Raw genomic sequence first — 19,725 nt, 5'->3', positions numbered from 1 at the left:
GGCTACTTTTGAAGTGGCAGCTCAGGCTGAGAGGACATTATTTCCCGTGGTGTTGGAGCCTTTGGTCAGTGCAGGTGGGAAACCATTGTCTGTCCAAATGAGCTCCTTCAGCAACTGGGTATCCTCCTGGATGTGCCCTCAACTGATAGACTTGGCCAGTTCAGTTTATCTTGTGAAATCTAACTGCTTTCCCTCATTTCAGGTAGCAGGTCTCTGTAGCTCCTCGTATGTTTTATACTCAGATCCATGAAGTAAAAGGCTTTTGTGTCATGTTTAAAAAGTTTGAATCATTTCCACAGAAAACTCTTCAGGAGTCCGTGGAGCAAAAATTCTGTGTATGTGTTCTTTGCAGGATGAAATATTGTCTTAATACCACAAAGAGAAATACCTCAAAAGAAGTTAATTTTATGATATATTACGTCCATCTCAAAAGCCGACAGTAGGGAGTAGGACCATAACTCCGTAAGACCTCCATGGGGATGTTGTAACCCAGATCTTGTCTAAAAGTCTTAGCTGGGAGAAAGTACCTGAGAGCCAGTGAAATTTAAGTTCCTTCTAATGAATAGACTATTCAATGGAAGGAAAACATATTTTCAGCTGTAGTGATTTCAGTGTATTGTTGATCATTAACTGCATTGCTTTCATTTGGGGCAGTTTCCGTCATTATTTCTCTTCCTCCTTCCTTGGCTCCCGTGTTGTAGCGCCAACAGGCACTTGTCTGTAAGTGAAGGGTAATACAATGAAATCATTTAATTCTTGAACAGCACAGACAGCAGCAAAGACTGACGATTGTCCTTCTTCACCTGCTAAACATCTGGGTAGAGAACAGGCAAAGGCGGAGCAACCCCAAGACCTCTTCTGCTATGCATCATGCACTGTAGGCTGTCCGGAGAGACAGAAGTGACCCGTTCAGTCCAAGGGGCTGGATCCACCCAGTCTGCAGTGCACGCCAGGCCTGGGCCTGCCCTCATCTACAGGGTGTCATGTCCATCAGTGGCCCTGGTTTCCTCACCCTCAGCATCTCAGCTGCCCCAGGAGGATTTCTGACTACCAGTGGGGTTGTAGGACAATGTCACCAGTTTGGTCACAACGTGGGCATGTGGTGAAGCTAAACCATGGCTGGAATTGCTGCAAAACTTCACCAGTTGAGCTGTCTGATAGAGACTGAACAGCGGCCAACACAGGCGGAAGCTGAAGAAGCCAACAGAGTCAGGGATCAGCTAACTGCCAGTTAGATTTTGGTTCAGTTAGGCTTGGTCTGCAAAGGGTTTCATTACTTTACTGACTAATTAGTGCAGTTTGTGAAAAGGCTCCTCCTTAACAACCCTAAAAGTGGTGTGGGACAAAATGCAGAACAGAAAGTTTCTTTTTGAGAAAAGATCAAAAAGTGCATTTTTCTTATGAAACTCATTATTTTTTCTTCTGTTTTATTACTTTTTTTATATGATTTCACGGCCTGCTAATACCAGCAAAGTGGGCTGTTACATGTCAAATCACGCCAGCATTTCCAATCATCTCATATGGTGTAATCCCAATAGTGTATTTCATTTTTATTTACTTTAAATATTGTAGGCAGATGAACATTACATTTTATTCTCAGCTCAGAAAAACTGTTATGCATTACCAAGAAATATTTTTATACTGTGATTAGATGCTGTGATTAGAAAGTAATACTGTTACTGGTGTGTCATACAGCCAGGTCAAATAAGAAACATAAACAATTAAATAAAAACCAGTGTTTCAAGTTACCTCAGTATTAATCTGAGGGGAAGAATTTTTTACCATTTTTATTTCAGTGCCTTCTCCTTTACAGGGAATTTTGAAAATGAACCGGTTTTTAATTCCAACTTGCAATGCACACTTTGGACTGAAATCAAATCTGGAAATAGTGATCCGTCAGGAGAAGCTGAAACCTCACGCTCTGGGTGCGATTATAAAACTTTCTGCTGCAGCTTCTAATCAGGTGAGAACTCCAACTAAAATTGATAGAAATCCTGCCTGTGGAGTTTTGGCCTTGAGAAGTGAGCTGTGAACAACAACAACAAAAAAAATCAGGGAATCAATGCCAGAAAAAACAAGATAGTCCAAAGAACTGTTTCTAAAGAAAAAAATGCACTGAGAACGTTAATGATGGAGTACAACCAATGTCTCAAAAGAGGTAATACAATATTGCATGAAAGAAAAACTTAGATAGCATAATTTTACAGAAATAGATGAAAGAAAAGAATGCGAGTGTTGAAATTCTGGTAAGTTCAAGGGCATTAAGAAACAGTAATAACATGGCAATTAAGAACCCAACCTGCAAGGACAAGTCTTGTTCAAGGGTAAGTTGCTGAGTTTCAAGGAAGTATAGGTCTTGTTCCCCGCTGGTGGGGACCCCGGTATGAACAAGGATCATTACCAGATAAAGCTGCTCTGGGCTGACCCTTTCTGTTATTATCCAACCCATGCATTACTGAAAATATAGTAAGTGGAGGCACTTAACTGAGCAACATCCTTCTAGGAAGACTAAATGTAACCCTTAGCCTTGGTTGCATAGTCAGTGGTTGCCTAAACAACACTGGTGGTGTTCTGTGGTCAACTGTAGCTGTACAAGTGAAAAGTTCACCTTTCCTACTCTCTCCTCTAACCATTTCTTTTGGGTCCTGTTCCCCACCACCTATCTAGGGTTGTAAATCTATGAAGCAATCCACACAATGTTGAATGCAAGTCCGTCAGCGTTAGGACATCCCCTTTGGCATTTCTGCGATGCTCAGTCCCTACTTGCCCACAGTATTAGGAATTGTCCCTACTCAGGTTACACAGCCCCAGTCTATTAGAGTTTTTATCTGTGGCTTGGGGTCTGTGCACCACTAAGTCTGCAGAATTAGTGTCCGATCCATGTTATTTTGTATGTTTACGCTATCCTCAGGTGGTAATCTCATTCTCAGTAGGAGCTTAATTTTCTGGTGTCCTTTTAGGAAGAGTTGCATGATCAGGTGGAAATGTTTTGGAAACTGATGCTAGCTGAGCTGTATTCCAATATAAATTACAATCAGCAGTGATTATATGCTTAGGAAATATTACCTAATATTACATCCTGCAACCTGCTACTCTCTTCAGTGCAAAAAAACACTATTCACCTGATCAAGGAGATCTTTGTCTCTTTTGAATCTTTTAAAGAAAGTTGTACGTCTCTGGAATGTTTTGAAGTGTAGCCATCACATAGAGATGAGCTGCACGTCCAATCACTTGGTTTTAACTACAGCTAGCAAAAAAGGGTTAAAAAACCTCCCCTGCTCTGGGACAGAAATGCTCTTCTAGAGTAGTTAATTCAATCAATTGTCAACAGACAAATGACCTCATAAATCAAAGGAATCTATGGAGAGATCAGCGTGGAAATTGCAAGAAGATATATCAGCGATAGAAGTTGTCTTACTGTGAGATTCAGTGTTCCCTCTGGCTGTTTGGGAGGAGGTAATGATGTGTGGAGCTAAACCCTCTGCTTTTTCCCCCTCCGTGACTCGCAACAAGAGCCAGGTTTCTCTCTCAAACGTAGGACTGGTCCAAAACTCCTGCACCACAAGATGACTTGGAATAAAGGGAGTCCAATGAACTCTATTTTCATAGCAACAGAGGAAATTGGTCAATGCAGTCTGTGTGCTAAATGGTTATTTGTGTAATTTAAGTCTGAATTAAGAAAATCATAAGTAAAGGTAAGTTATTAAAACATGAGGATAAAACAAGAGGCAAAATATGCATCCACAAAAGCTATTCCACTTGTGTGTATAAATCAGGAGACTCTGTGCTCAAGTAGAGAATTAGGCTGAGTTGCCTGCTGTTATGCATTTAAATTAAGCAGGAGCCTAATAGCTTTTTAAAAATCTGGCCCTAAGTGTTTTTTTCTTTCTCAAGGAAGAGATCATCTAATCAAAATAGTGCTTTAGAAGAAAGAACACTTTAATACTGAATATAAGCGAGGAGCTCTAACTACTGATAAAAACTCCGCTGCTCGGGTAAGATTTGTTACTGTTGGTAAAAGGCTAATGTGGCTCTTTGCAGCCAAGTTGCTGGTGGAGATGGGAGCAGGGAGAAACGATGCCATAATATTAACAAAATGAATGGTGTTTCTGTCCTTGGGGTGGGTGCCGATGGAAGGGGTTTTTTTAAGTTTACTCGCTTTCTTTGCCTTGCAGAGCTGTGCTGAGGTTTTTAAAAAGATAAGCCCCTGGATGTCAGCTCAGCAGTATTCAGTCACAAGATTTCTTCCTGTTAATGTTTCATTTCCACATGAGATTGCATACGGGTTTCTATAGAATTTCTCTCCTTTGATCTTTTGAACTGTGTTCTAAAATAGGCGGCAGAAATTTCCTAGAAAGTTTTGACCTAATTTCTTGTCTGTATGAAAAGATACAGTGGTGTTCAAATCAGCTGCTTCGAGGTGGTGTAAGGAAAGCAACCTTTCCCCGATCCGTTTAGCAAAGAGGCTGTGCTTCAAGCACAGCGCTACAGCTCAGGGGACTCGGCTCTTATCATCTCCCTGGGTTTTCAGCAGTTTGTTTCTGTACCTGCAACAGATCCTTTTGCCCCTTTATCAAAACATCTTTATCTAAACATGGAATTTCTGTGTGAGCTGAACACAACAGTGCATGTGCAAAGTATTTTTGGTACAAAGCACCTGTGTCTTTCGCCTCCTATTGTTGTACTCTACAAATACCTGAAAATTGGAGTGAAATACAAGTACTTTTCCTGCAGAGATCAGTTGCTAGCAGGGACTTTGAAAGTGAGTTCAGTCTAGTGGCTGCATTTTAGAGCTTTACAGAGTAGCTAATTTCACTTTGACTATTGGGAGGTGAGAGTAGGGCTTTTAGGTCTGCAATTAGAAGAAGACCTGAAGGTGCCTGCACTATCTCTGGGAAGGACATGGCTAAAAAGCCAGTCCAAAATTCAAACTGCATTCACTTTGCCTGCCCCTTTTTGGGCCTAGAATTTAATGTCTGTGTCTGCTGCAGCTGGAAATCCCCTGACAGATGGAAAGGCAAAGGATACAGGAGAAGCAGAGGTGCTGAGCCCCTGCTGCCTGCAGCAAAGGTCCCCCCCCCTTCCACTTCTGTGTGCACTTAGGAGAGAAGCAGGAAGCTGAAAGGGACAGCTTTCATTCCTGTCCTTATACACAGACACTTCTGATGCCAACTGGGAGTGCTGGGCCATGCAGGAAAGAAGGTGGTTGCAACAGGCAGTGGACGGGAGGCAGTCCTGGGAGTCAGAACATGTTCAGGAGGAAGGATTGAGCCTCCCAACAGGCAGATGTGCATCCAAACCTGGGAAGGAGGTACTGAGTTTGTTCTTGCAGCACACTGGACACATTTTAATTTTTGTTGTTTTACTTTTTGGTTTGTTTTTGTAGAATGCACCAACTGATTGAAGTTAAAACTTCCCATGTAAATGCCTGTATCTGCTTCAGCGTAGACGGGATTTCTGCTGTGCTGCATGCTTTGCATGCATGTTGTCTGGGAGCTCACTGGGAATAGGCAAGAGAGATTCAATCTGTTTGAATTATTATTGTGCTAGTGCTAACTTTCCAACTCTCCTAGAGGCCATTGGTATTTCAAAAAAGGATGCAATGTGTCCAGATATTCCTGGCTTCTTGCTGGATACTTGAAACCAATCAACCTGTGAACAATAGGTTCTTCTGCAACTTCCACTGCGTTTTATGTCCTAGGCTAAACTAATCTACAGCACAACTGTATTGTCTACAGCACAGAACACCACCTGGTAAATCAACCCACTGTTTCAACTTTCTCTTTATTCTATTTCCTCTTTTTTCCTGCTGCCCTTTCTTATTTCCCTGTATGTTTATCTGCTGCTTTGTATTTTCTTAGAATTTTTAAGGCTTTTTCCCGCTACCCACCTTCTCTCCTACTGTCTGTTAACCTTCATGATGCTCTCTTCTCTCTTCCCATGATGTCTTCTCTGGCAATTCTCTTTTGCCTCCTCCAGGACATCCTCTGCTGACACTGTTGCCCTGTTTGATATGTCAGCAGGCAGAAAGATGACTTCAGCAAAAGATAAACTTTTAGAACAGCAGCCCAGCTTGGCCTTCGCACTGATTAAATTGTTTCCATTAATTTAGTTAAAATTAAAGCAAAGTTTTTGTGTAGACAACCACAGAAACATCCTATCTTTTCTTACAAGTAACTTGCAGCTATTTCAGAGAGAAACTGAATGTGCTATTCATTCTCATTCTTCAATGACTTCAACACACCTTGCTTCCCTGAAACCTAAATACCCAGTGTTGTGATGCGCGGGGAGCAGGCAGGGACCTTTGGGTTTATGTCCTTCTGAAATAGGACACAGAGCTATTTAGGATCCTCCAGTTTCTTCTGTGTTAAGGAACTGTATCATGCTTACAGCAACAGCTTTACCACTGCTCTCTGCTCATCTTTCCCTGAGCTTACAACATGCTACCGAGAGATGTGTATGTTTGGAATTGATGATGATAAAACAGAGTAAGGACTCAAAGATCTTTTGTAACAGTTAAAATTTTAGTGAGAACTTTATTGAGTTAGGGGTAAGATGTGCAAAGCCCTGCTCTCTGGGAAGAAGATTAACAGCAGCAGATTTTTTTTTTTTTTTTTTAGAGGTAGGAGAAATGTTTGCGTTTTATATATTTAAGCCCAAATCAGTTTCTGATCATTTTAGTTTGCAACATCTATTCCAGCTTCTTGCCGTAGGAACTGCTGGAAGGTCAGCAGAGCACTAGGGTGTGGGAATGATGGGGCTGGTGAGTCCTCAGACAGGGAGGTGTCTAAATCTGCATTGTTAGGTTGCAGTAAGAGGACACTTTCCTGATGTTATTAATTCCTGAGCATCTTTCAGCGTGTTCTGTTGGTGAACTGTGCTGGCTTTTAATAACCAAAATAGGTTTTAGTCTCTAAAGAGTGAAGATGTTTGTGGCTGGGGTCTGTGAGCTGTGCCCCTGGTGCTCTGCACTGTCAGAGGCAGCATCACCATGAGCCCCAGTCCGGTGCTGCAGCCTTGGTCTTACCACCTGCCATGGGGAAGAGTTTTATTCCACCTCCTGGCACGGTGCTCTGCTCCCAGTGCAGAGCTGGGTAAGGGGAGCCCTCTGCACCCCGCTGCCATGGCATGATGACTGCTGGAGCCTGGATGGGTGTTGCTGGTCCTTGTTCAGTATCTTCAGGCTTTCTTAGCCTCCTGTGTTGCTAGACCTATTTATACCGTGTTAACAGCTTGTCCTTTATATGATGAGTTAGAGGCCTGCTAATCTTGCATCATTTGTAGTCCTGTCTAAATTCTGATCTTTACAACCATTGCTCTAGAAATAAAAGGATTAATCAAATGCCAGAAGATTACTAGAGCTTCAAACTTCAAAATCGGACTGGGAAAACATGTTAATCGCTTCTCACTTAACCTGAGCACAGAACTGCACTTTATATTTCTTCTCCTGCTCCTGTCACTGGTGTTCTGTGTAATGTGGAGCTCTGGTTTTGACAGATGCAGAAGAAATTAAAGAGCTTTTTGCCTTCTTTTTTAACAGATTTGTCTGTGTTGCGGCTCTAGATATTCTTTAGACATCCTGCTCAAGCCTATAACAGAAAAGGCAAGATCTGAACACCAAAATTTGCATGTAGAAGTATGATTGCAGAGAGTTACAGAATTATTGGTAAAACTTACTTAGTACTGCAGAAAAGTAGTAAATAAGTCAAAGCAGAAGGACAAGCTACAGTATCCAACAATACATTTCTCATATTTTACTAATTTGAACATAAAGCTATTTCAGCAGTAAGCAGAATTTGTTTCAAGTCTTTAAGCATAAATGCATGTACTTTAACAGAACAAAATAAAAATCCTGAATCTTTATTGCCGTTTTGAGCATGTGAATAAAAGGGCAAAAAAAGAACCACCACTTTCCAAACACTTTAGCTTCTCATCGGCACCTGGTGAATTAGTCTTGCTGATATAGCTGCTGTGGACAGGATTGCTGCAAAACTTGGAGAAAATCCTGATATACGCTTTTGGTAGCATCGCCACACCAGGGAAGAAAATAAAGAAACAGAAGTTGGGTTTTTTTGTTCTTCAGGAAGCTGAATAGGTCCCACAGCACCACAGACCAGTCCATGCACACTACCTGACAATTATATCGGTATCCCAAAGTATATACAGTGCACAGATAGATCCTGTCTTTTGAATGTCCACTACTTAAAGACACAATTGGCAGGAGATGAAAGAAAAGATATTAATTTGTTTTGGTGGTGTTCCCATCAAGTTAGCTACTGATACCTTCTATGTTGTTCTCTATCTTCTTTGTTTGATTTTAAATTTACGGAATGATTCCATTCCCCAGCACAATTGTTGATTTGTTTTAAAAAACAAATTGTTTTTTTGTTTTGTTCCCTCACTCAGCTGGCACACAGCTCAGGTAAGTTTCATGGATTTAATTTTCTTCCTAAGTTTTTGAGTGATTTTTAGAGTGGGAGATGTTCCCTGCTGTGGTCCTCTAAAACTATTGATATTTAACTTTGGGGGACGAGAGGAGAGTATATGACTATCTGGCTGCATCTCCTGTGTATTGCTTTATAACTATGGTGATTAGATCTCAGAAAGTCCTTATTTTGGGATGAGACCGTGTCTAACACCTCTAGTCCTGGGCCAGGACCACATCCTAGATACAATGGTACTGCCAAAAACTCTCAAAAAAACCTTTGAATAATCATTATTATAAATGCTATAATAGGGATTTCTGTGAATGTTATATAAGTAACTCCAAGGAGAGGCATTAGTAGGTAAAAGACAAAAAAGTGACAGAAAAGCCATATAACAAATACAGTTTCTCATGCTGCTTCTGTCTGCTGCAAGAAGGGCATGGGTGTACATGTATAAATCACAGCCTCATAAGTATAAAGGAAGACTGTGAAGAAAGCCTAAGCTCATCCAGACTTTCTCCACATGGAAAAGAGTCTGTAGGATGGGGAAAATATTCATTGACTTGCAGGAAACAATAAAATATCCTGGAGAAAATATAGAAGCCAATTGATTTAATGTGTCACCATTTGCAATCTATAAATATCCCTGTGGCAAACTCAAAAGATCTCAGTTTATTTGTGACTAGGAAATGGAGACCAAAAGCAGCCTCATATATAAACACAATGGATTTCACAGCCTCACGATTTATTGTCCCTCCTTCAGCAACGCGGGTTACACCGCTGAAACAATACTGCAGCCATAATAGGAAAACCGTCCTACTCGGGATTTATGAATTTATAAAGGATATAGTCAGTTTTGTTGCGTGATTCAACAGTAAATCACTACTTACAGATGCCAGAGCATGCATCAGGTGGGAAGGTGCTCACAGAAGGACGCGATGTGTTTTCCGATGCAGCTGTTAGGCACCAAATGGTAATAAAGGAAATAACGGCTGAGCACACGACCTGCCCCAAACCCAGACAAAGTGCTTTTTGAAGCACGCCAGTAGCCAGCACTAGAAAAATAAAGCTTCAGAGCAAATATTTGGAGGATTTTTTAATTAGGAAATATATTCTGTAAGGCTTGGATTTAACTTTCTGATTGCCTCACCCTTTCCTCACCTCTTGGCTTACTTTCTGCCTGTGAGTAGATTAGGACAGGTCACAGTTATACGCACATCACGGCTTTTATTTTCCTGCAAATTTAAGTTTCCATTACTTTATCTCTGCATTATATAACATACAGCGTTTGATAATGCGCTGCAGCATCTATAAAAGGGTTTTTCCTGTTTCATAATTGAAGCTAGCATATTCGGTTTTAAAAGGGGGGGAGGGAATAGAGGTTTCTGTCCCCAGTCTGATTGTCGCAGGGAGGGTTCCTCTTTCATCCTCGCAGAGGATGCGCATGTTGTGAGACATGTTTCCGAACAGCAGGCGCATTGCTGTGCATCGAGGCTCAGACTTCAAATGGGGCATAATCAGGCATTTCAGGCCCCTACTTATGCTTCTGAAGAGTTGGCCTGATTTTCAAAAGTACCGAGCAATCGACATCTCCTATTGATTTCACTGGGAACTAGTCAGCCCTCAACACATCAGAAAAATCGGGCTGGTTACTTAGAAACCTGCATATGGTTTTCAAATCTACACTCTGGAGCTGTTTTTTTTTTTCATTGCTGGAACTAGCCTCTGTTTTCCTCCGCTGCATATGCTCTTCATATGCTAAGTAGCGCTTTTGCTTATTCTGCAAACAGTGGCTTTTCTGGTGCACTTGGCCCTCAAAATCCTGTAGATTAATACGTTTTGTGTTCTCTAGATCTGCCTTGGGAAGAGGAGTTGAGGAGTTTGGTTTTGGTAATCAAACAGCCTTTCACCCTCTCCTGCATTTCTCAGAAGTTCTCCAATTACTTTTGCTGAGCTGGAAGTATTTTTTTGATCTCAGCTGACATTGACATGATTTATAATCACTAATGTCTACAGGTGACAATTCCCTTTCCCATTTTGGTGCAGTAGGTTCTCTAGTTGTTGTCTATCATCCAACAATCATCCAAATGTCTGCTCTCCCCTCTCATCCCTGGGGACAGGCTTTTTAGTAGGGCCTGTTGCGATAGAATAAGGGGGAATGGTTTTAAACTAAAAGAGGGTAGATTCAGACTGGACATAAGGAAGAAATTTTTTATGATGAGGGTGGTGAAACACTGGCACAGGTTGCCCAGAGAGGTGGTAGATGTCCCATCCCCGGAAACATTCAAGGTCAGGTTGGATGGGGCTCTGAGCAACCTCATCCAGTTGAAGATGTCCCTGCTTATAGCAGGGGGGTTGGACTAGATGACCTTTAGAGGTCCTTTCCAACCCACACTATTCTATGATCCCAGGCCAAATAACGAGGGTGCACGTTAGCCAGAGCACCCACCACAGAGAGGAGCGTGTGGGTCACTGCTCTGCTGCTGTGGGGATACTTACGGGATGTGAATGGGGTATAGGAACCTTGATCTGGGTCGTATCTCGGAGCTTGGCCTCTCCGTTGGCATCCCTTTTCTCATGGTGGGGTGCAGCAATGTTGTCCATGGGGTGCTGAGGATGACTGTCCGGAGAGATAAAAGTGGTGTATCAGCCCCCAAGCACAAAATGGAGGAATGCTGCTAGACATAAAAATGACAGAAGACCTGTAGTTCAAGTTGACAAACTAAATATAGACCAACAATGTGGTGCGTTGTGGCGTGTGTCATTCTGGGATGTGCTGTTGGATGTATCCTATCTATGTCACAAAATGTTATTATTCTGTGTCCGTTAAAACTGGTAAGGTCTATGTCTGACTTTGCCTCCAGTTCTGAGCAACGTGGGATGAGAAAGATATGGACAAGTCTGAGATGTTCTGAAAGATGGCAATAAGAAAGAGAAGAGGTCAGAGAAAATGATCTGTGAGCAAAAGCAGAGTTTCAGCACAGGAAAGAAAAGTCTCAGCTATGACAGTAGCCATCCCATAGATGAAGGGACTATTTCCCTGTTGTCTTCTGTCTCTCTCTCCATAAGAGCAAATCAAAAGGATGTAGAATTTGCAGCAAAGAAAATGGGTATTAAGAAGTGTTTCTTGACTGTTGGGGATTGAGAGTGTGCAATGTGCTGCACAGGCAGCTTGTGAATATTTTGGAGAACCAGTTAAACAAACAGGTTTTGGAATCGTGGGGCATTGTTTGAGTCCTTACAGACGAAGGAAAGTGGCTGTCTTCATCTGGGGAACTGCAGATGCTGGAGATCTGCTGAGGGCTATAGCTCCAGTGGGCGGACGTGCGGATGGTCCTGAGCAGAAAACAGCCTGAGGAATGCAGCTCTGGAAGAAGGTCACTAAAAGAAGAAGGGCAAAAGAGGATGACCCTTCACTTACTGGTGTGACTGGAGTTGTCGGTGACTGTCACAGTGCTGGTTTCCTTCCATCTGACGGCTGGGAATGTCCTGCTCTTTTGACTTATATGTGTAAAATAATTCACAGGCTGGAAGAAAGAGGGAGCGTCTGGGGATACTTGTCTTGCCTCTGCACCGAGGGGGTTCTTAGAAGATCTCGCAAGGCCTTTCCCAGCTCTCCATTTTTATTTGCTCAGCATAGGAGCACTGTCCATCAAGGCAGTAGACTGCCACTGAAACTCAGCTTTGAAAAGACAGACAGAGACTTGTAGAAAGCTGTGCCGGTATTCTTTCAAACCAAAGAGCCAGAGCCTTTATTCCCACCTTAACTTGGTACATGTTTTTGTAAGCATAACAGTGGAACAAGCTCACAAGCAGCTTTCCTAAGGGCTTGTGAGGGGTCAGAGGTTCTGTCCCTCTGGCTTCAGTCTTACAGCTTCCCACACCTTTTGTCAGAGACTGGGGGAAAGAGTGTCTTTTTGGATAAAGCTCTTTATTTCTTTAGCAGCTTCCCGTGCTGCCAGGCAGCAGCATGGGGCATGCCCAAGAGCAGAGCAGGAAAGGAAGCATTACCGGGTCCTGATTTCTCCAGGGCAACTCAGCTGCTTACAATCCTCTATGCAAAGCACTAAGCAAAGCTTTTGTGTAGCCATCATGAGACTAACTTCATGAAAGATGCTATTGATACCGTTCTGACACAGGAAGCATGTAAAGAATTAGAAACAGACTCCCCTGAAAGAAGTAAGGCAACGGGATATATTACAGTATCAAAATGTACTTGACAGGTGGACTGTATATATCACACACTGAAAGAAACTGTTTGGTGAGTGATACGTTTCATATTAAAATATATAAATCATCCACTTGGAGAAGAATTGGACTCTCTGGGCAAGTAGCTTAGCTACTACATCTGAAATGCTGCCTGTTAAAACAGTTATGTTCATTTCTGAACCTGGCGATCATTGCCTATTTTTTGTACTTGTTCCAGGGTAAAATTCAGAATTAGATATATCATTCACAGCATCTGACAATACTCTGTGTCTGTTACTGGCTTGATTGTGTTATTCCAGTGTTGCAGTGTAGTGAATAGTCGCTAGTTAATAAGCGTATCTATTGATTAATATATATTCCCATTACAGTAAATATATATCATAATAAATTAGATAATATAACCATAATAAACCTGCTATATCCAGTGTGTAACATACTAAATCAAAATTAGCAATTAGTAATTGAAATTATATCCCCTAGTATAGCATTATATAAATCAAAGACATTTTCTCTAAAATCCATGCATCATTCAGAAGATTAATCCTCTGGCAACTGTAAATGTTTTTCTACTACATTCATTTGGCTAAGCTGGATAATGGTAATAGCCTTGAGGTTAAATACACAATACAGTATGTTAGAGCTGATATAGTAGTTATTGCCACATATATCCTTACTGCTGATCACACTGCACCAGTCATTGAGCCGTGGAGATGGTCAGCGCACTGCGCCCACCGTGTCCTGTGAGTTGGGCTTCCTTGGCTCTCAGGGTTGAGGGGAGGTTTTCTGTACAACATACTTGGAAGTCTTTTACCCTGTGCATTCAGACGCAAAAAACTGGGACACAAAAAATCCATGCTAATTTGAAAGAAATATTGGTGACTTGGATGCACCCAAACCCACTGGTGCTTTTCTCTTCCTTGCTTCCCACTCGAAACTTGGAAGACTTGAGAGCAGTGTTTTGTTTTCACTCTCCAACATCCCAGAGCACAGATGGGAACATCAACGGGAACTGCTCCCATGAGAGGGCAAGAGAGCGACCGAGCAATGCTGCATTGACCCAACAACCTTGCATGGACGACATCAGGCTCAGTGAGGGGATCCTGCCGGGGGACTGATGGAGTGTATCTTGAGAGAAATGCCTTTTGTGAATGATTTTAAAGTGTGTTTCTGTAGGGATCATCGCTGGCCCATCAACAAGGGTCTTGGAGGAGTTCCACTTTGCAGAGCGTGCAATGGGGAGAAATACTGATTGCTCCGGGGGGGAGGAAAGGATGAGAAGAAGCAGGTGAGGCAGCCTGAGCTACCTTCACTTGCAGCAGCTTCACAAAATGTCCTAACCATGCACAGAAAACCAATTGGAGGTTATACAAACCTCTCGTGCTTACTTTGCATTTTCGAAGTAGAAGACTGGGCATCAGTCCAAACCCATAATCTGCGCGAAGGCATGTCACAACAAATAGGAAAGGGATAATTAGAATTTTATGAAGAGTGGCTCTCTATAATGCTACCTACTGTTTACTTACCAACAATTTTAAATTTAGCAACTGATGCATTTTAAATAATACAAATTAAAAAAAAATTCTAAGCAGCTCATATTTGCTCTTAGTTATGTGGGTTTTTTTAAATAACCCTGTTTCCCCAGTGGGACCAATGCATATGCACGTGCGTGTGTCTGCTCATAAAATGGTCCTGAAATGTATGAGAGTATAGGAATGCAGCTTTAGCAGATAATAACTCTTGATTTCATTGTTTCAAGTGGTTTTTTTCTAAAAGTCAGGGAAAGTCCAGCTCACTCAAGACAATAGCAGTGTGAGAACCATTCCTGTGCTTTCTAGCAGTGTTGAGAAGATACATATAAGAGGTAAGTCTAAAAGCAGCATAAGATGTAACGTTTTCTTCACTGTCTTTCATTACAGTTCTGTAACTTTGCTAGCTTGAGTGGCTGTTGGCTTTTACCCCAGATAGTACTCTATTTCAGTGGTATCTAACACCTTTACAGTGTGTTCAGTGATATCGTAATTTGACGTATCTTTCAGGAAAAAAAGATGCTTTAGCAAGATATTACATTTTACATTATTGATTTGTTGTAACTAATATAGCTGCAGGGATATTCTTATCCATGGGCGAATCTGAAAGTATTAATCTACCCACAGCCTAAATTACACCCACACAAAGATTTATTTTAAAAGTGAACACACAGAATGCAGCTCAGCATTAAGTATTTTCATCATCTTAATAAACCCCCTGAAATCAGCAAAAGGAAAGCAACATGTACAAGCAAATCGTCATCTGATAATTTTTCTCCATAAAAGCAGAAATGCAAGAATTTTCAAATTCTTTATTGTTTAGTTACTTTTAACCCAATTCACGTAATTCAAGCATCATCTTTTCTGCATAAGTAGTCAAAAACAGCCAGGTGGCTCATTTCTTTCCCAAGTTGAGATCCTTTTTGAGCAATTGTATCACTGGCTGTGTCTCCATCAGCAAGCGCTGTGGTGCCATGGATGTGGAGGTAAGACCACAGGTGCTGGGGACCCACATCCACACCGTGCACGTTCCTATGGGGCAGCTTCGCACAAGCTCTGGTAAGGTCCCGAGGGCCAGCATATGAGGTGCACAGCTCACGTGCAATTTCTGGTTTAGCTTAACCCCAGGGGATGCAGCTGTCACACTCCAGCACTGCTCTGCATTGTGAACTGAAGCACAGTAAGTGGAGGGTGATGGGAGGTTTGCTCCCTCCTGATAACAACCAAAAGGCTGGCAGAGATGCACCGACTGGATACCACCTGCTTACAGGCCTGCCCATCGCAGCTTTAAAGGGTATCCAAGAAACATCACTTCTGATCCATTTTTGCTATCTGACCACCGCTGAGGCTATAAGTGCAAAAACAGAGCACCACAAGGCAGGGGGAGGTCGGCCTGTGCTGGGTCCGGCCAGGAAATCACCCCCCTCCGCCTGCCTTAACACAGGGCACTGCTCTCCACTTCTTACAACATTTGCAGGGCCATGGTTTGAGGGGGAAGGCAGGAAAACCCTGTGTCACAGAGGAAAGGACTGTAAATCATGGGGTAAATTATCCCTGAGCACAACTTGACAGGTATATGAGACAACTCGGCCTCACTCCCTGCCTGATTTAGCTTCAGGTATTTAAATCCAGGTCTCTCACCTATGAGAACACTGCTCTGAAAAATGTTTGCCCTGCTCTCAGAAAAAGGCTTTCTCTGTGCTTTCTCCCTGCTATGGTAGCATTATGCTGCCCAGCTCTGGATCATTTGTGTGTGCGTGCATCTCTTAGCTACCTTGTCGTGCCAGTGTTAAGGCTGGGTGGTTTAAGGAGTTGACTTATGCATATAATGGTAGTCCCGTTAGACATCATCAAGGTTGAGTCTGTGCGTGTCAAAAAACACATTGAAATGCTGAGCTACAAGATGCTGCAAAATCTGAAAGTATTGCTTTGTGGTGCTAATGATTAATATTAATATGTGTAATAGGTTTTCATGTGGTGGACAGGGTGAATGGCAAAATGGATTCAGGTCTTTTTATTTTTTTTTCAGCTTGTTATTATCTAGAGAAAAAACACTAATTACTAGAAGCTAATACCTACTGTGTTACTTACCCTCTTAATTAGTACCCTAATTATTAAGTGCAGTGATAACCACTAGTTAGAACATATTTGCTTTTTAAGACTTTGTTTATCTGTCTTCCCACTCCCTCTTTTTAATGACACTGACACCAGCAGAGATGCTGGAGAGAGAATATCAATAATTTCCCCTTGGGAAATGAGTCATTTTGAGCCTCCTGAACACTGTTATGATTTTCATTCTGTTATAAAATGCTTTTCACCTTTGAACTGTTGGCTTGTGTTAGATTCTGACATTAAAGTACTAACATTTGAAATTGGGAGGATGAACTCTGGGGAGCAGAAAAGGTCACCTCAGCGGCACAAGATCTTGCTCAACGTCTGCCATCTGGGAGGCAGGAAGGCATCTGAACAACATGGTCTTCAGCTGCCCATCTCTAAATCCTGAAGCATTCAGTAAAATATTCCTCATCATGTCTATCTAAAGTCATGATGTTATTTTGGGATGTACTTCATGTAGCCCCACCAATAACCTCCTGTTCTCCATCCTTTGGAGTAGGAGGCTGTGGTATCTGGGTGCTGGATGCTGCGGTCCGTGTGTCTGCACTGAGTCCAGGAGTGCAGCACCCACTGAAAGAGGAGGAGGTGTCGTTCAGAGTTCATCCATGCTAAAGCGAAATGTCAAGCAACTACATGTGGTTTCTTAATAAAATAGGCATTTAAATAGAAAATTAAGCATAAATACCTGCCAAAAATCCTGTATTGAGGTGATTGGTATATATGGGCCACTGCCAGAATTTGTAATAATACAGCCCTTTTACAGAGACTTATTAACTCTTTCCAGGCAGCAGCACGTTGTAAGTGACTGAAGTGATTTAAGATGTGTGGCAGAGGGGAAGAAAGATCCTTGATTGCAGAGCACAGTGTATGGCCGTGCTTGAGTTGGATATGCTGTAGCACACCAGAAAAAGTACTTTGTTAGCTGTAAAATCTAATGGAAGGAGCAAGACATCCCTGCTCTTTCTGCCCTTGTTTCTTGGCAGTGTAGATTACAAAATGGTTGAAGGATGTGGATTAGAAAAGATATGTTAACTATATGTACAGTTACTGTTTCTATAGCCTTATTAGTATGCACAGTGCCTCACACTGATTTGACATTGTCTCTGCCCTGAGGAGCTTGAAATCTAAAGGCAAAACCCTGTGACCATCTGAAATCTGAACATTTCAAGGAAGGCTCTGCAAAAAGGATTCATGAGACTGTGAACAAATACGTTTTAGTTGACATGTCAAAAGCAGGGAGCAGGCAGGGAGGCAGAGGTAAACAACTGGAGCGGAGGAGAAAAATAGTGAGAGAGTCCTAATTGTTGTTAGCTTGATTCCAGCCTTGTTCACCCAGACAGACTTCGCTGCCTCTTTGTCAGTGGAGGTATTTCTGATTTATTCTGATCTAAGTGAGAACATCTTCCATGCTTTTATCCAACACAGCTGGTGCCGAAGTGGTTTTAACCCCTTGGTCCTTTTGCCTTGTTTAATATTTATGGGTGTGCAGGGTCCCTGAAGGAGCAGGCAACAGCGCAACCAGAGGCAGGATGGGCAGCCAGCTGGTGGTGCTTCTCCATGCAGGGACCCATGTGGAAATAGCCGTAGGGGGTGATCTGTACTCCTGCACTCGAGGCAGCTTCCTGCACCTGAAGCTGGTCCCAGCTTTTCCAGCAAAGTGGTGACCTTCCATAGGCATTTCTTCCATTGTGCCTTTCTGGTCGTAGTCCTTTTGGTCCATCAGATACAAGCAGCTGAAGCCCCAGTGTGGCCATTTTACAAGAAGGTGCTGCCCGCAGTGTCTGTCTCTCCTCTGATCTGTGCAAGTGCTCCAAACAGCTTTTCTTTTCTTCTTCTTATAACTGTGCCTTTCCCCAGGGGGAAATGCCAGCACCCAAAACTCCCCACACCACCACTGGCTCAGTGACCCACTGCTGCGGGTGCCCGTTTGGTGACACACGCTGAATCCCTCCTGTGATGAAAGTTGCAGAGGCCTTAACAGCAGTTTGCAGGCTGTTAAGAGCCAGCGCAGGTTTCTTTACGTGCATAAGCTGGAGTTGCAAAACAGAGTTTTGCAAACCAAGATGCTCACCAGTCTCAGGGTTTGCGCGTGCAGGAAAAAAACAGGGTGCTTGCACTATTGCTTGGAGCCTGCCAGCCCCTGCAGCAGCGGTGTGCGGACCCTGACCTCAGCACAAGCTGTAGCATCCTGCAAGCCCCTGTGGGTGTCCTGTCTCTGTGCACAGGCTGCTTGGGCGTTTGCACCACACGTCACACGTTCACATGTTGTGTAGACATACTATCCACTCAGCCAGAGAAAACAGCAGGGTAAAGCCGGTATGCACTGGGGGATAAATAAAGCTTTGAGGATGATTATAACATGCCCGATTCTTTCCTGAGAATAGCAGCGAGCACAGAAATTGAGTCAGAGTGAGAAGTAAAGGAAGCTTTTTTGGTCTGTGACCCGGTGGTCTGGAAAACAAAGAAACCCCCCACTTAGTTTGTTAATTAGGCAGAAAATTCTCCAAGGCAGCAAATAAATGCCCAGGCTGGGACGGAGGCACCCCGTCGAGCTGGCACACGCTTCTCCAGCTCTTAGCTGAGCCGCTCGCCCTCTGCAGCGCTCCATGCCCAGCTGAGCCGGCAGCCCTGTTCCGCTTCCCTGGCACACCCCGTGCTCTGCCGTGCCCCAGCGCAGCTCTGTGCGTGCGGCTGCTGCATGTTTGCGGGGTGTTTCTGAGCTACGAAGAGCACTTGGTTTGGGCTGTGACAGGAGTGCAGGTTATCTATCATAGATTGAAAAGCCTTTTCTCTTGTTGCCTTCTGATTAGACATAAGCTTCATTATGGTGGTAGAAAATGTTTGGTTTCCTTGAAACACACTCAGCCTGGCGGGGGGGGAAGAGGTGTTTTTCTTTGTGGAAGACCAAATATGATCGGTCCTTTCTGATTCCCCCCTCTTGGCAGTACTGCAAGAGACAACAGGCTTCAAAGGAAGCTCCCCTTTCTGTGCTGGGTTTATAAATCTCTCTACAGTCACATTAATAGCATAGCTGCTTTTTTCCCCCTCTTCCCCCAGATCTGTTCTGCCAGAGAGGTGCTGCAGCAAGAGATGGAGAGGAAAGAAAACTCTGTTGAGACTTGGCGCATGCTGTCGAGGCCCCATCCGTTAGATGGGACCCAGCTCCCTGAGCGCTGGTCACTTGAGGCTCACAAGGACTCAGCAGCGTGTTTTGTAAGGTCACTAAAGTGTCCCAGTGCCAGGTAAGTGCCACTTGTCTGTCTTGCCTGGGAGGCTGGGGTGTCATGGTGTCTCCCACATCATTTTGGTACATCTTTATATTATGTACTCTTACAGGCTTTTTCAGTTAAGCTTTGGCTTTCAAGTCTGTCTTTTTGTGTCCATGCAAGTGTTTCCGTGCAGTGATTGGAGGAGCTTTCAGCACAATTTATTTATTATCATGCTCTAAT

The 19,725-nt window shown here is 43.0% G+C and overlaps 1 long non-coding RNA gene across 1 annotated transcript in view; it reads left to right on the top strand.

Annotated features, from left to right (window-relative positions):
• The window catches only part of LOC142086307 (uncharacterized), an 85,447-nt gene extending 83,315 nt beyond the window's left edge, over positions 1-2,132 (top strand). Inside the window, exon 8 of the long non-coding RNA XR_012675079.1 lies at positions 1,814-2,132. This is a non-coding gene — a long non-coding RNA (uncharacterized LOC142086307). The remainder of the gene's footprint in view (positions 1-1,813) is intronic.
• Positions 2,133-19,725: the final 17,593 nt, after the last annotated feature.

This window comes from Calonectris borealis, chromosome 10, assembly GCF_964195595.1.
Source record: "Calonectris borealis chromosome 10, bCalBor7.hap1.2, whole genome shotgun sequence".
NCBI lineage: Eukaryota > Metazoa > Chordata > Aves > Procellariiformes > Procellariidae > Calonectris > Calonectris borealis.
Note: the sequence above shows the minus strand (reverse complement) of the source record. Positions and strands in the feature narration are given on the sequence as shown.